This window comes from Sarcophilus harrisii, chromosome 2 (assembly GCF_902635505.1).
Source record: "Sarcophilus harrisii chromosome 2, mSarHar1.11, whole genome shotgun sequence".
In the NCBI taxonomy this organism is placed as follows: domain Eukaryota; kingdom Metazoa; phylum Chordata; class Mammalia; order Dasyuromorphia; family Dasyuridae; genus Sarcophilus; species Sarcophilus harrisii.
In genome coordinates this window covers 451,780,330-451,795,735 of record NC_045427.1, presented here as the reverse complement: position 1 = coordinate 451,795,735, position 15,406 = coordinate 451,780,330, and the positions used below count along the sequence as shown (strand labels likewise).

Sequence of the window (15,406 nt, the reverse complement as noted above, 5' to 3'; positions counted from 1 at the left end):
AATCATTCCTTGTTGGGGCAGGGAGTAAGATGAAGAGGAATAAGGGACAGGATTTCCTATATGGGATGCTAACTCAAAACTTATGATAAAGGTGTCACACCATTCTTGAAAATAGCAAAAGCAATCTGCTTGGCATTATCTCACTGGCTATCTTTGAGCTGCTTCTGGAAGAGGTCTTTATCTTTTTTTTTTTCCCAGCACCAGGAACTATCCAAGGCTACAAAGACTCACTGTGGTTTTGACTTGCCTCAGTACTAAGGCCTCTCATCCTGCCAATCGGCTGCTCCCACCATCATCTCAATTCAGTACCTCATGGGGTAAAGTTTATCTACCACATAAAGGAGGACTTGCTTTTTATTGGATTGTCTCAATTAGGTTATTTTAAACTTTAAAAGGTATAATCTAATTCTAAAGCATCACTGCTTTCTTCAACTGATCCTCATTTGGCATGAACTCCAGTTGTCTGTCCAACCCTTCTTTGAAAATGCCTTTCAATCTATCACATAGAACTGAACATAATACCTGGGCATGATCTAGTCTTGACAGAGAAGAACAGGACAATCAATGGACCTCTCAAGGCAGTCAAGGTTATTCATTTGAGTTGCCATAATTTTACTGTTAACTCATATGGAGCTACAATTCACTAAATTCCCCAGATCATTTATACATAAGCTATTGTGTAGCCACCCATCTGCCATCCTGCCCAGTTAATATTATGAGTCCAAGTGTCAGATGTCAATTTCACCTTACTAGATTTGGGTCACCTTTCCAGCCCAGGTACAGATTCTTATTATCTAATGTGTCAGTTATCCCTTCTAGCTTTATACAATTTGCAATTTTGCTATCAATGGCATTTATGTCTTCATCAAACGTTGTTGATTACAGTGCTGACTAGTCTTACTGACTCCAGGACCAGCATTCTGTCCAGTGCATCATCTAGCTGCCCCAAAAGAACAACTTGGTAATAAGAGTTTATATTTTTATAGTCTTTTTAAAGATTTTTAATGTACTCTTTATACACATTATATTTAATCAAATGCAGGTCAAATAAATAATGTTGATATTATCCTTATTTTACAGATAAGGAAAGTGGAAAGTCAGTTCACTTTTCTGAACCCCAAAATCTTAGTATCTTATAAATACTATCTCATGGTATTCTAGCATCATAGAATTAGAGTTAGAAAGGATCTCTGAAGTTATCAAGTGATTTTCATTTTACAGGTAAGAAACTGAGACCCAGATGGGTTAAATTATTTGCCCAAGGTCACACAAGGTAATAAAGAGCAGAGTTACTTGTGAGGTAGATAATATATTACTTTCCACATTTAATAGATGGATAAGTAGACTGAGGTTTGGAGTGAATTGACATTAAGTACAGGAAATATACATCCCAACTTTTCTTGCTCTCAGTCAGGAATTCTTTTTAGAGCACTTTGTTGTCCCCATCCCTCTTGACCTCTTCAGGTTAATTTCCTTATCTATTCACACAGCATAAATCTGGCCAAGTATTTGTAGCTGGCCAACTGACCTAAATAATTATCCTCAGTCCCACTGTAAATGCCGAGTCCTACTAAGTAAAACTAGTACAAGCATGCTGACATTTCCTAAAGTACATCTGTGGGGATTTAGATGAAGCAAACCACTTCTCACTGATAATCATTTGTAAAATTTCTCATTTTTCCCCAATCTTGTAAGTCCCAGTTTACCAAACTTCAGATTATGGTATAAGAGTTCTTTTATATTTGGCATTTTCTGAAAGACTATTTGCTTAATCTTTGCTTTGACATTTCAAGCATCTATGGTTTCATTCACATGTGTGAATCAGCATATATAGCACCAATTCCATAAAAACATCACAAAGATAGAATACTATTGTGCTATAAGAAATCATGAAGGGACAATTTCCGAAAAACCTGGGAATATTTGTAGAGATAGAAAAAGGGAAATAGAATCAAAAGAACAATGTATATAGTAACTGCAATATTGTAAATAAATTTAACTATAAGACTTAATAACTCTGATCAACAATTCTGCTGGATGTGGCTCTCTTCAACAATGAGATGATCCAAATCAGTTCCAATTGTCCAGTAATGAATAGAACCAGCAACACGCAGGGAAAGAACTCTGGGAAACGAGTGTGAACTACTACATAGCATTCCCAATTCCTCTATTTTTGTCCGCCTTCATTTTTGATTTCCTTCACAGGTTCATTTTACATTATTTCAAAATCCAATTATTCTTATGCAGCAAAATAACTGTATAGAAATGTATACGTATATTGTATTTAACATATACTTTAACATATTAAAAAAGGAAAAAAATAATAACTCTGATCAAACAATGATGCACTACCACTGCTTCAAAATACTCATGATGAAACATGTCATCTACCTTCAAAGAGAACTAATGGACTCTGAGAACTTATTGAAACAATTTTTTTCTATTTCTTTTTCTAAAATTTCTACATAGCTTTTACATTATTTTATTTTAACATATTTTTACACACGTATTTCCACGTATTTTTACATTATTTTATACTTGCATGTTTGCCTTTTCACTGGATGAAAGGAAGAGAATATGGAACTAAAAATCAAATAAAATTAAATGAAAAAATTAAAGAATTTGAGAGTTCAAAAGAACCATTTCATCCAATATATTTATAGAAGGCATTCCTACCCTGAGACACCAAATTGCTTCCCAGTCTCTGGTTGAAGACAGAATCACAGAATTTTAAGAGTTACAATAAAATTCAGTGGCAATACAATAATCCACCCACGAAAGGAATCTCCACTATATCATCCCTGGCAAAGGGTCATCCAGCCTTTGCATGAAGACTTTCAAGGAGGGAAATCCCACCATGCTTCAAAGAATCCTATTTAACTTTTAGAATTCTGATTAAGATATTTTTCCTGACCAAGCTGAGACCAAGCTCTTTGAAATTTCTACTCCCATTCCTGATTCTGCTTGCTAAAGTCAAATCAAACAAGTGTACTCAATCTCTCTTTCACATAATAGCTCTTACAAATACTATATTTTACTATACCTACAACTGTACAAATACAACTTTACAATTCTTATGCCCTCCATGAATCTTTTCTTCTCCAGATTAAATATTTCTAGGTCTTTTAATGTATCTTCATAGAAGATTAAATCAAGGAGTTTCACAATCTTCTGAACATTTATCAATTTTTCCCCCTCAAACTATGGGCTCAGAACTGAACACAATAATCCAGAAAAGACTTAATAAGAACAGAGTACAGTGGAACTTTCATCTCTATATTCCTGGAAGCTGTCCCTCTCTTAATGCAGTCCAAGATTGCATTAACTTTTTTGACTGCCACATCACACTGCTTTGTAGTCCACTAAAAGCACCATCTTTTAATTTAATCAAGTTTCCTTCCATTTTGCACTAGTGAAGTTTTTTTTTTATATATATATATATTGAAAAAGAAACTTTAAATTATCTCTTTTGAATTTCATCTTATTAGATTAAGCCCATTGCTTTAATCTGTCAGGAGCGCTTTGGAAATTGATTCCCATTCACCATTTTATCCTTTTCACTTTTGTGTTGTATGCTAATTTGATGAACATGCTATCTTTGCTTTTATCTAAGTCATCAAAGTTAAATAGAATGCATCAAGAACAATCCTTGGAGTAGCCAACTGGAAACTTCCCACCAAATTGACCTTGAATTATTGTTGACTATTCTTTGAGCCTAGCCATCTAGTCAGTTCTTCATCTACCTAATTGTATTATCATATAATGCACACCTCTCTTTCTTCTCTATAAATACTCTGGCCAAGACTCTGCTAGAATCTATATCCAAAGCATTTCCCCTTCCACTAGTTTAGTAAAAGCTGAAAAAAAAGAAATGAAGCTAGTTTGCATGACTTGCTCTTTTTTTAATAATAAATTCAATAATAAAATAAAATAAAAAATTTTTATTTTTCCAAATACATGTAAAGATAGTTTTCAACACTGACTTTTGCAAAACCTTGTGTTCTAAATTTTTCTCCTTTCTTTTTCCCCTTTTGCTCTTTCATACCCTTTCTAGGATAAAGCAAAGCTTTTCACCTTGGTAGGGTCTATCAGAGCTTGTGCTCCAATAATAAAACCTTGAAGAGTTCAGGGTCTTTCCTACCACAGTGAAGCGTCAGAGGATATAAGTAAGTTTTTTTTTTTTTTTTATATGTGCAATTTAATTTGCTATTTTCTTTGGCATCTTAACTATATAATTTTGAACAAAATCATTTTACCTCCTTAAGCTTAGATTTTCTCAACTGTTAAGAAGGGGAAAAAAATCAGGAATTTTGCTACTTCATTATTACTATTAAACCTGAGGCACTATATATGGATCATAATTATTAAAATTAGCACATTAACATATTACTAGTGGAACTGTGAACTAGTACAAACCATTCTGAAAAGTAATTTAGAATTTTGCAAATAATGTAACTATAATGTCCATACTCTTTGACCTAGATTCCACTTCAAGTCACATATCCCTCTAGGAGGTCATTGTAAAAAAGAAAAGCTCCATAAATATTAAAATATTTATAGTATCCTTCTTTGAGGTGCCCAAAGAACTAGGGGGGAAAGTAGATGTCCTTTGGGGAGAAGACTAAATAATTAAGGTACATGAATATAATTTGGATTTTACTATATGGTAAGAAATGAATATGATGAATGCAATGAAACACGAAAAAGACTTATATGAATGATTGCAAAGTGAAATAAACAGAACAGAAATAAACAGAAACAGAATAAACAGAACAGAAGACATTACGCACAATGACTTGAACAACAATTTATATCAATGGAAAATGAATGCTGGAAAATTAAGAAGAACAAGTTGGTCCCAAAGAAGAGATATTAGATAATGATTTCTACCATTGCCAATTCATTTATAATAGTTCATGGTATGGAACATTTAACATAACATCAGAATTTTTTTTTGAATTGGTTTTGCTGAAATTTTTCTTTTCTTCCTCTTCATCAGAACTTTGGAGGAGAGGATACCTGACCTGAAAAAGTTGCCAAAGAAATTACTCAGTCCAATTCCTATCTTAATAGGAATTGTAGCTTTCTTCCCTGATCTGAAATAAGAATAATAAACTCCTTTTTCTATAGGAAAAACTTTCCTGGATACATCCTTCTGTGATAAACAGCACAGATATTATAATCTTCAATTTACAGATGAAGAAATTGAGGTAGACACAATTTAGGTGACACAATTAATTCAAGTTCGCAATTAGTATGTGGTGGAATTGAGCACTTAAAACTAGTTCTAACACAAAACTGATCTACTCCTGGTTTTGTCTAGCTTAAAACAAACCTGGAGAATGTCACCATCCCCACCTTCCTCTTGCTTCCAGGCATGTTCTGCAACTGCAGGAATGAGGATGCAAAAAGCTATGGAAAAAGGCCAGAGAATACACAAATTGTGTATGTATTTTGCTGGAACCATTCTAATGTAGTTATGTCATGACATAGTGATGTTCCAGATACTCATGTTACATCTAAACTTTATCTTTATTTGAGTTGAATTTCAGTAAGAAAATACAAAGGAGAGGGAGGCCTTCTCAAGATGAGTCTTCTCTCCTTTCCTTGCATCTGGTTTGTCCCACTTCTACTGCTTGATCTAGATTTCCAGCCTATGCTTGCATTTGTGCACAACCACGAAAACACACACACACACACACACACACACACACACACGCATGCACAACCAGTCTTCTTTTATCTATAGTACCTTCTGCCCCTAGGACCATTTGGTAGGACCATTTGGACTGGTTTCTCCTAATAAGCTACACAAAAAATGAAATAGGAATCAATCAGATTTTCTGCTCAAAGACTCTCTGAGGTGATGTTTTAAAGGAGGATAAAGATATATGAAGCAATCAGTGGCAAGAAGAATGTCACTGGCATGATGGAGAGATGGAAAGAGGGAAGGATAGAAAACTCCTACTATTATGAAGTCAGATCCAGGATATGTATCTTTTGATTAGTGAGGTTTATTGTCCTTATTTTAGTTGTATCTCCAGCATAGTGCCTTGTATGTGGGAAGTACTTAATAAATGTTTATTGAATTCAAACAAGTGTGGGGGAGGGGTGGGAAGCGAAATTAAGGTTGAAATTTTACATAATCAAGAAATTATTCAATTTTTATTCATCCTGTAGGTTCTCAATAATTAATAGGGAAAAAGTAAACAATTTGAGCTGTATAAAAGTAATACTAATCAGTCATTTATTAGAACCACTTCTCAGTTTTTTGTGTTGAATTTCCAGACAGCCCAATAATGATCACATATCCTTTAATATTTCATGGCTCTAAAATTTCATCTATGCAGACAATCCCTATCCTCTGAGTGACGTCAGTTCCAACTATTTCAAGCCTTTGTAAATGGTTTCAGGAGTTGACATGGCAAAAATAAATCATCATTCCATGGTGACCAATCTTCTGGTCATAAGCCTCTCCAGGCTAGGATGGTCCTTTGGAGACAGTTGCACCCATGTTCAAAATGACTTTTCTTCTTGTTAGGATCCAGCAAGACTTACAATTTGCTGGCATTGCTTCTGAGGGTTGAGGGATCCTCTTTATGCTAGGATGAAGTATCAGAAGAGGAAGACATCATTAAAATCATCAAATAAATGTATAAGTTCTTTGAAGCTGGATTGGATCACATATCTAGTCACAGATGTTCAGCCTTCGGTTTATTGTTCATATGGTTACCTGTTATTGATAAAAACAGAACTAAAGGAAAACTGATCAGATTTCAAGTTTAGAGCGAGTGAATGAACTTACCTATCATCTACATTGCTGTGCATATTGCCAATTCACCAGGTGCAGGATTAGGGCACGTTTCTTTCAAAACAGAAAGTTCTATAAAAGAAAGAGAAATAATTCCATTAACCTCAATGCTGCATAAAACATGTTTACAGACATACATGGATTTCCAAATTATAAATGTCTTAGATGCTCCAGTGAGTCTGGAATTTAAAATATGGCATATCTGAACAGAAAAGGAGGTAGAGCAATCACACAGTGAGAGGAAAAGATAGTAGAGAACCTATGTGTTCTACTGTATCCATGATATTTTAAGGACTTTGAGGACTTTTGTGGAAGAAAATGGACAAGAATCCTATGGGATGAAGTGTGGGTCGAGTGACCTGCACCAGAAGAAATAGAACCCATGTCAATGATATGATAAATTCTCTAAAAGGATAATGGGTGAATAAAGCCTTAAGTAATTCTTATAGTGTGACACAATATGCTAAGGGCTGGGGACATAAATAGAAGTCAACCCCAACTTCAAGAAGTTTGCATTTTAATGGGGAAAGAACAACACATAAAGCAGCATTCATATTTATAGTCAGTTCATGGTAGGTGGATACCACAAGTAGTATTTAGGCAACAAAAGTGACAGGGCAGGCCCTCTTAAAGACCTTTTGAAGTAATGGTAGGGAAGATGATACCCTGCAAAAAGGATTTACAAATCAAGTATTAGATAGAATGGAGTTTTAGAAAACCAAAGGCAAATGGGGAGAAGAAGAAGGGTATCCTGGTGGGAAATGGACATTGAGAGCTGAGGAAGGAAAAGTTAGGTAATCCCCTTAATAGTAGCAGATATTGTTGGTTTGTCTTCCTGTGGAGCACTAGCCATTTCCTATATCAAGCTATGATGACAGGAAAAAAAAAAAAGGCCCTGGGCTCCCTGTCCTGGAGCTGACAGAGGTGAATGGTTCTGATATAATCACATATGTATGTGTATTTCATTTCATATTTACAAAACAAATTTCATCATATCCTGTAAATTAGATAATAAAAGGATTATTATATACATTTTATAAAAAAAAAAATCGGTAAAACTCCTTCGAGAAAACAGCAATTATAAAGGAATCATAAAGCAGAACAAACTAGGACAGGAGCAGAAAAGTGATGTAAACTTCTGTGTTAGCAAAAAGGAAGAAAATATTTCCTACTAGAAGAATCAAAGTAAAGTGTTGTGGATGGGGGAAGCATGTATCTAAGAAATCTGATATTTGAGGCATAAGAGATTTTGGATATCATGGTTTGGATAATTTTACCAATGAGGAAATTGAGACTCAGTGAGGATAAATTCCCTAAATCACAAAAGCAGCAAATGGTAGAACAGGTATCTGAATCCAGCCATTACACCACATTGGTAATTAAGCTGCCTCTTGGAGGATAAGGTAGGATTTCCAAGTTTTGTTTATGAAAGAGAATAAAACAATCATTATGAACTCTTCTGCCTATGGCTTCTTCTCTTTCTCTCACCGGTCTCTTTCCAATGATCTCTAGTTTAACTGGTAATGATGCTGTAAGAGTTCAACCCTGTGTCATGAATAAGGATGGGCTTTCTTTTTGAGAGACAGGATCTTTCCCTCTCTCTAATTTGTTTACTGAGAAAATATTCTTCTATGATGCCTAATCAACATTTGAAGGTAACCCTGGGCTGCTGAAAACTCTGCCAATAGAATAGGGCTTCTGGAACACCCTCCAATTGGAAATGCTTCAAGTATGTGGCTTGAAGCAATGGACTGTGAGTCTCTCCTCTTCAGATCAGTCTGGCTAATACAGAGAAACTTATCACCAGAAGGTTTGCCACTAGGGGATAAATGCTTTTTTGGCCCCAGCAACTCCTGAAATCATATAAAGAGACAGAGAGGTTGGGATCTGAGGCAGTGAAGGAACACACACCAACGAGATCATAAAATCTTTGGAAGCTGAAGGAAAACCTTGTTTTGACTTCAACAGGAGCAACACTCACAGAGTGCTTTAAAGTTTTTAATCCTCCTACTAATCAACAAGCATTTATTAAGGTTATGTGCCAAACATTGTACTAAACTGGTGATACAAATACAAGTGAGCAACCCAGTCTCTATGCTCAAGGAGTTTACATTTTAATGAGAAATCGTGTACATAAATAGGCATTTATAAGATATAATTATAGAAAACAGATACAAGGTAGCCTTAGAGGAGGCAGGGAGACCAGGAGGACCAAGAAAAGCTTCTTTCAAAAAGTAGAATTTGAGCTTTGCCTTGAAGAAAGCCAGAGATTCTAAGAGATAGAGGTGAGAAGAGAAAGACTTCCAAGAATAGATTTTTTTTTTTGTTAAGTTGTTTCAGTCGATCTGACTCTTCATGATCCTGAAGGGATTTCAAACTCTACAAATTCTCCTTGAATCCTGCCACTGTAGGGAGCCCTCCGGAGAACAAGAAGCTTCATTCTGTGGTCTGGATGGGGCCGGTTGAATCTTGAGCTAAAGAATTCCAACCCTATTGAATTAAAGAGACTCATTCAATTCTATTCAAAGCTGGAACCCAGCTTGTAGATAAAAAGAGCCAATTTGGAACAACTACTTGCAGAGGTTCTAACATTCCATGCTATACCATGCCAAGGAAACCTCTGCCAACTGGGATAATATTCTCTTGTAGCAATACCCTCTCTTTATCCTCACCTATTTCCCTAATGAAACTTTATGCCTCTCTGTTGGGATTTCTCTAAGCTTTACTTCCCAAGGCCTATAATAAACCTCTTTTATCAATCTAGATTTTTGGGTTTGTAAATTCCTTTACAGAGAATCTCTGTGCTGCCAGAAGGGGGTTCCCTAAAACTCCCTACCAATGCACCAGATCCCAAGGGGATGTATGGGATTTGGTTCCTTGGACCCCTAACCTGCCACTAAACCTCATAATTTAACTCCCTGACCACCAGAAGCCCTAATCTCATTTTGGTTCCCTGAATCTAATCTCATCATTTAGTTCCCTGACAACCCTAAATCTAGATCTCATCACATTTTGGTTCCCTGACAAAAAGGGAACCCCAAAACTTAAACCTCATCAATCACATTTGGGGTTCTCTTGCTAAAAAAACTATAGTAGTTTGCCATCTCCTTTTTCAATTCACTTTACAGAGGAAGAAACTGAAGCAAACAGTTAAGTGACTTGCCCAGGGTCACACAAGTAAGTGTCTGAGGCCAGATTTGAACTCAAGATCTACTTGCCACTGAGCTGCTCTTAAGAGAACAAGAGTACAATATAGCTAATGCCACAGAAAGAATGATTCAAATCTCTGAGAATGATGAGCCTGGAAAAGAAAAGAATTTGGGGAGGGGACATGAAAATTGTCTTTAATTAGAAAGAATGTTAAGGAGAAGACTAGTCAGACTTAGGTTGCTTGGCCTCAGAGAGCAGAACTAGGAACAAAAGTAGAGATTAGGTCCAAGAAAATAGATTTTTAGCTCAAGAGAAGGAAAAAAAAACTTCCTAATAATTAGCTATCTGAAAGGAAGATATCTGATGATTAAAGGCAGAACAGCTATTTGTTACAAATGTTGTAGAACAGTGGTGTCAAACTCCAAGAGAAAATGGGACCATTATCCTGCATGAAGGATCTGTGTAGGCCACATATCTAGTTTTAAAATGTGATACAATCTATGTTTTACTGAATTTTTTACTTGTTTTGCTAATTATTTCTCAATTCCATTTTAATCTGGTTCAGACCACACTCAGGAGTGTTATAAGTATTAAGCAGAATATCTGACACTCTGTTGTGGTGGATACTCCTGCTTGAGTGCTGATTGGATGAAGCAACCTATGAGCTCCCCTCCAACTTTGAGATTTCAAAAGGGTATGAGATAACCATGTGAGACAAGGCACAAATCCCATTTTTGGAGGACACAGGGACTAGTTTTATAGGGTCAAGAACCTGCCTGCCAATGAGTTCCTCAATAGAGTTAATTGAATGATTTCTAGTGTAAATAACCTGAATTACTAGATATTGATATGGGTTGAGGCTCTATCTTAAATCCTAACATCTCTTTCTTTCAGCTCTGCTACTAACTTCATACAAATTACTCATTCTCTCTGGAACTCCATTTTCTCAGCTGTCAAGCTAAATTAAAATCTCTTCTAGTTTTGGCACTGAATAAACCTATGAAATACGGGATTGTTCTTTAGAAGGATACACAAAAAGTACAAAAGGTATGATTGTGTGTCTGTGCTAAGATATTCAGCCAAAAACCTTTGCAATAAGGTTCTTTGATAAAAGTCTCATTTCCAAAATACATAAAGAAGTATGCTCTTTGTCATTTGATAAATGGTCAAATTCAGTTTTCAAGAAAAAAAATTATAAGTAACCCCATGAAAAATTCTTCAAATAATTAATAATTAGAGAAATGCAAATGATAACAACTCTGAGGATCCAGTTAGTTCTCATCAGATTGACAAAACACAATTTCCCTCGTAACACTAGAGTAATATGATAACTCAATATTAGCCAAAGGATTAAAAAAAATCTAATCCAGCAATTCTGCCACTACCTCACTGTGATCTCATTTTTTCATAAGTAGTATTGCAAAAATTTTCAAATTAATAAAAACTGTTCCTAACAGGTTGGGGTAGAGAAAGAGAGAGATCACAATGAGATGCTACAATTTTAGGGTGCCTGTTAATTACTTAAACTAAATTTAAAAATTAAGAACAACTGACCATATTGCTGTAGCACCTTATAACAATGTTATGATTCCTCTTCCCTGTTACTGGTAGCTCTCAAAGGAGTATCTTCCTCAACCATGAGATAATTTTTTAAAGGTTCAGTCAGTCAGCCAGTCAATAAACATTAATTAAAAACCTACTGTGTGCCTATTGTGCTAAATGTTGGCAAAATACACCCTCTGCTTTCATGGAGCTCACAGTTTAATGGGGAAGACAACATGCAAACAACTAGTTATCAATGAACTACTTACAAAATAAATTAGAATAATCAGCAGGGAGAAGATTTTAGAATTAAATGGGATCAGAAAAAACTTCTTATGGAAGGTTGGATTTTAGCAGGGACATGAAGGAAACCAGAAGGCAGAGGTGAGGAGGAAGAACATTCCAAGGCATGAGCTATTACAGTCAATAAAAATGCCCAGAATGAGATATGCCTTGCATGAGAAATCACAAGGAAGTCACTATATTACAGAGTACACAATGGGGAATGAAATGTAAGATGATTGGACAGGTAGGAAAGGGCCAGGTTAGAAAGTTCTTCTCCTGGCTCATCATCCTTAGAGAATTGAATCATTCTGACTATGGCACTAAGTATCTCATACTCTAAAGGACAGTGAGGGGGCACAGTAGAGTGAGCACTGTGCCTGGAGTCATGAAGACCCTAATCCAAATCTGGCCTTAGATACTTATGTGACCCTGGGCAAGTCACTTAAGTGTTTGCATAAGTTTCATTATCTGTAAAATGAACTGAAAAATAAAATGGCAAAGCATTATACTCAAACAGAATTTCATATTTAATACCAAAAGTGATAGTGGCAGTGGATGACATGGAAAGACCTACACTTTAGGAATCACTCTTACAGCTGGGTGGAAGATAGACTGGAGAGAGTGTAGACTTAAGGCAGGGAGACCAACTGGAGGCAGACTACTGCAACAGGCAGGGCAAGAGGCAATGAGGACTTTGCCCAGTATTGAGGAGAGGTAGGGATTTAGGCAAGAAATATTAAGAAGGGGAAATTAATAGGCCTTGGCAACAGACTGGATGTTGGAGGAATAAAAGAGAGTAAGAAATCAAGCCTAAGTTACTGGGAAGATGGTGACATCTTTCAAGGTACTAGAAAAGTTAGCAAGAGGAGATAGTTTTGGGGAAAAGATAACAAGTTCATGTTGAGACTAAAATACCTGTTGAACATGCATTTAGAGATGTCTAAAAGACAGTTGAGAATGCAGGACAAAAAGTCAACAAAGAGGTCAGGACTTTTTAGTAGATCTGAGACTACTTAGTAAAAAAAAAATAGCAATAAAATATGTGGGAGCTGATGAATCACTAAATGAATTAATGTGTGTGTGTGTGTGTGTGTGTGTGTGTGTGTGTGTATGTACAGAATGAAGAGAAAAGGTCCCAGGACAGAGCTATGGGAGACACCTACATATATAAAGATCTACCAAAAAGACAAAACAAAACAAAACAAATAGTCAAAAAAGTAAGGAGAGAACTAGTAGGGAAAAGATTATCAAGGAGAAAAGGGAGATTGATAATTTCAAAGATACCAGACCTAGAGGCACAGGATGAGACCTAAGACCATTTATTTAGTTCAACTACTTCATTTCACAGAGAAAGAAACTTTATTTCACAGATAGGAGAAATTACTTATGCAAGAACAGACAAATGGACTCCAAACCAGTGTACTTTCCACTATTTCCAGTTACCTGATTCATCTGTTTTAGTGTGGTTTATCTGTTCTTATTTCAGTGGATTTATGACCTTGTTAATGTGGAATTTCCTCCAAGAAAGCATAACAACCAACGTACATCTTCTGAGCCCCTATAATTCTTTTCTATGTCCTTCCATAAATGAGGAGGGAGGAAAAAAAGGTATGGAGGGTTCAACAATTACACTGATCTATTAACATTATATGGGTATTCATGTAGCAAGCTAGCTGTCTCATATCCCTCTCTCTCTTACTACATGATCAGCTCACCTTTTTTCCTTTATATTTCTTTGATGCTATCTTTAATCTGTATGCTCATGAGTGAGTTATAACACGCTCAGCACTGTACTTCCTCATTCTAGTATGCCTCTTGGAAACTATAAAGTCACCTACTGGCCATGTATGATCCATCACTGAAGAACGATACTCAAGAAAAGGCCCCTGGATGTATTTGTTCTTACTTGAACTTAAGTAAATGAGTATCTGGAGGATCTTGAAAGTTTGAAAGGCCTGGAGGTTGTTCCCTCTACTCAGGGTTAAATGACAGTAGGAATTGAGGCCTCAACTACTAGACCAACACTTTTGGAAATTCTTTTTTTTTGGCTGAGGCAGTTGGGGTTAAGTGACTTGCCCAATATACAGCTAGGAAGTGTTATGTGTCTGAAGCCAGATTTGAACTCAGGTCTTCTTGACTTCAGGGATGGTGTTCTATCCACTATACCAACTAGATGCCCCAGAAATTTTTAATTATCAATCTTTCAAATTGCTATATAGTCTTATGAGGTTTAGGTATCAACTTTTAGCATATAAGTTACTAAATACTGTTCTTTTAAAATATCCTTATGGAATATCTTTTTAAAAATATTTATACTTTCTTGTGTAAACAACAAAGGGATCTGACACAGATCTGATTAATATTGAACACTGAATACTTTTGTTAATCCTTTCCCCCTTTGGGAAGACCATAAGTAAAATTGTTCCCAAGAGGTATCAGGTTACGGGACTGCATGATCAGGTAAGTAAGCAACAAACAGAGGCTAGCTTTCTGGCATTTAATCCTATCCAAACTATATGGCCAGGTATAAGACCCAGAATGACAAGTGCCCTAAACCTTGTGAGCTCAACAAAGTGGCCTCTCAATGCTAGACTAAAAATATATTGCAGCCTCTTTATGGTTGTCACACATTTCTCCTTTGTCCGTTAGATGACTCATAATTTTCATTCTTCTGAGGTTATGAGAAAAATAGCTTATTGTTATGGACAGCTTGGTAAATTTTAAGCCAGGAAGATCTGAATTCAAATTCTGTCTCTAACAATTTTTGGGCAGTCTGTGTCTTTGGGCAGTTATTTGATTTTTCTGAGCCTCAGTTCCCTCATCTATAAAATGAAGATAACTGTCTACCTATCTCATAGAAATGGTGTGAGGGTCAAATAAGATAGATAGATATACACACATACATGCATATATGTGTGTGTGTGTTTATATATATGTATATGTACATATATGTATAAAGTACTCTCCAAATTCATGTGTGTCTTGATAGAAACCTGTGATGACATCAGTGTAAAGAAAAGATGGAGTAACTTCCCTCCAGTGATACAGATAGACATCAGAGTTACCCGGGGGACTGAAAGATGAAGCGATTTGCCAATAGTCATACAATCAGTATAAATTAGAGGAAGAAATTTTCCCAAGATGTCTCTGACTCTAGGCCATCCCTCTGTCCATTCTGCCATACTACCTTCAAAAGAATTCACTCAAGTTCTATAAATATATTATTACCATAGATACACTTAATGGTGCCCAAGCATACACTCTCTTCAATTTTTTTTTAGTATTTTATGACTAAAAATTTAGTTTTAGTTACATTATTTTTGTTTCTTTGGTTTGAATAAAATTCTTTATGACAGTAGACAGTATAGGATTCAAGAAATGTTCAGTATAAAAAAAAATTTTTAACTTCCCTAAATGCCAAATCTAATGAAATGTGCTATGAATGTACACTGTTATTGGTTATTGTTGTTACTGTATTAATCCAAGTCATATTGCATTATTGTTAATATGTTATATTATATAATATTATTATTAATATTCTCATAATGTTATATAATAACATTATTATAATGTTAAAAATACTGTAGTTTCATTTCTACTGTAGTAGATACTGTAGTA

General features: G+C 35.6%; 1 protein-coding gene across 8 annotated transcripts in view; it reads right to left on the bottom strand.

The window, feature by feature from the left end:
• Positions 1 to 15,406, bottom strand: part of RALGPS1 (Ral GEF with PH domain and SH3 binding motif 1) — a 715,060-nt gene that overhangs the window by 593,983 nt on the left and 105,671 nt on the right. For all 8 annotated transcript variants that reach the window (XR_004232244.1, XR_004232243.1, XM_031954314.1 and 5 more), the window contains one exon: positions 6,806 to 6,883. The gene's annotated coding sequence lies outside the window, so the exon portion shown is untranslated. The remainder of the gene's footprint in view (positions 1 to 6,805; positions 6,884 to 15,406) is intronic.